This window comes from Arachis ipaensis, chromosome B7 (genome assembly GCF_059453495.1).
Source record: "Arachis ipaensis isolate K30076 ecotype BB chromosome B7, ASM5945349v1, whole genome shotgun sequence".
NCBI lineage: Eukaryota > Viridiplantae > Streptophyta > Magnoliopsida > Fabales > Fabaceae > Arachis > Arachis ipaensis.
In genome coordinates, this window is record NC_142442.1 from 53,257,501 (window position 1) to 53,260,000 (window position 2,500).

Below are 2,500 nucleotides of genomic sequence, written 5' to 3' on the forward strand. Positions count from 1 at the left end.
GGTTTGCTCCGTTTTTCATTTTTTTTGAATTTCCGGCATTCCGGGCGGTAAAAAAATCGTCAAAAAAAATCGGCACGGTGTAAATTCACCAAATTTGGAGGATGGAAAGTTCTTATTTTTCTAGAGGTTGTTGCAAAAAACGGCGTCAAAATTCGACCTCTAGAGCACTTTCCTTTAGTATGTCTCCTCACGGAAAAGGACGTCTACCCGTGGCACTTTGGTAATGGCTCGGCAGCCTATTATAGGGGGGAGGGGTGTCGTGATGCTGAAACTCGAGTTGCCCAAAGGCTTGCTGGGCGCAATGCCAGCAAGATGCACGTTGCCTTGCCATCCCCTAGGCACACTAGCAAGCACGTTGTGGTTGTGGTGTGCCGCCGGGCTCCCCCGCCCCCCACGGAGGCACCCGCCGTTGCAACGATGGCTCGGAGCGTTGCAACGGAGGAGCCAAATTTTCATATCTCAGAATTGGCTCGTGCATTTTTCGTGAAATTTTGAGGGAACCTTGGTAATATTATGTGAAGGCTGCACAAAAAAATCCAGGTCAAAAATCGCAGGTTTGCTCCGTTTTTCATTTTTTTTGAATTTCCGGCATTCCGGGCGGTAAAAAAATCGTCAAAAAAAATCGGCACGGTGTAAATTCACCAAATTTGGAGGATGGAAAGATCTTATTTTTCTAGAGGTTGTTGCAAAAAACGGCGTCAAAATTCGACCTCTAGAGCACTTTCCTTTAGTATGTCTCCTCACGGAAAAGGACGTCTACCCGTGGCACTTTGGTAATGGCTCGGCAGCCTATTATAGGGGGGAGGGGTGTCGTGATGCTGAAACTCGAGTTGCCCAAAGGCTTGCTGGGCGCAATGCCAGCAAGATGCACGTTGCCTTGCCATCCCCTAGGCACACTAGCAAGCACGTTGTGGTTGTGGTGTGCCGCCGGGCTCCCCCGCCCCCCACGGAGGCACCCGCCGTTGCAACGATGGCTCGGAGCGTTGCAACGGAGGAGCCAAATTTTCATATCTCAGAATTGGCTCGTGCATTTTTCGTGAAATTTTGAGGGAACCTTGGTAATATTATGTGAAGGCTGCACAAAAAAATCCATGTCAAAAATCGCAGGGTTGCTCCGTTTTTCATTTTTTTTGAATTTCCGGCATTCCGGGCGGTAAAAAAATCGTCAAAAAAAATCGGCACGGTGTAAATTCACCAAATTTGGAGGATGGAAAGATCTTATTTTTCTAGAGGTTGTTGCAAAAAACAGCGTCAAAATTAGACCTCTAGAGCACTTTCCTTTAGTATGTCTCCTCACGGAAAAGGACGTCTACCCGTGGCACTTTGGTAATGGCTCGGCAGCCTATTATAGGGGGGAGGGGAGTCGTGATGCTGAAACTCGAGTTGCCCAAAGGCTTGCTGGGCGCAATGCCAGCCAGATGCACGTTGCCTTGCCATCCCCTAGGCACACTAGCAAGCACGTTGTGGTTGTGGTGTGCCGCCGGGCTCCCCCGCCCCCCACGGAGGCACCCGCCGTTGCAACGATGGCTCGGAGCGTTGCAACGGAGGAGCCAAATTTTCATATCTCAGAATTGGCTCGTGCATTTTTCGTGAAATTTTGAGGGAACCTTGGTAATATTATGTGAAGGCTGCACAAAAAAATCCAGGTCAAAAATCGCAGGTTTGCTCCGTTTTTCATTTTTTTTGAATTTCCGGCATTCCGGGCGGTAAAAAAATCGTCAAAAAAAATCGGCACGGTGTAAATTCACCAAATTTGGAGGATGGAAAGATCTTATTTTTCTAGAGGTTGTTGCAAAAAACGGCGTCAAAATTCGACCTCTAGAGCACTTTCCTTTAGTATGTCTCCTCACGGAAAAGGACGTCTACCCGTGGCACTTTGGTAATGGCTCGGCAGCCTATTATAGGGGGGAGGGGTGTCGTGCTGCTGAAACTCGAGTTGCCCAAAGGCTTGCTGGGCGCAATGCCAGCAAGATGCACGTTGCCTTGCCATCCCCTAGGCACACTAGCAAGCACGTTGTGGTTGTGGTGTGCCGCCGGGGTCCCCCGCCCCGGGTCCAAGGTCGAGCACGTGCGTCTGGCTGCTGCGAACCCCGATCACCGAAGGACCAACAAGAAGGGAAACACGTCCGTGCACGGCCCACCTAGGCACCACCTAGGGAGCATGGCGTGGTGGAGTTGTGCCTTGGGCACACGCTCGGGGCAACACCTTGTGCTCGGCCCAGGACTAGGGGGATCATCCCAAGTCCGAGCACGACGTGGGATCGGCGGGTGGCCTGTGCGCCCCCGCGAGGGGCAACGCGGCTTGCGCAGCCCGACGCTTGGCCAGGCCTAGTGTGGCGCACGACGCGGATGATGGATATGCGTGCGGCAGCGGGTGTCGTGGGCAGGGGGCAACGCGACGTGCTCGTCCCAGCACTTTGAGGGGGCACGTTGCGGAAGACGGTTACCTGTTCGTGTCCACTCCCGAGGGGCAACGTGTCGTGCTCGCCCTACGTCTAGG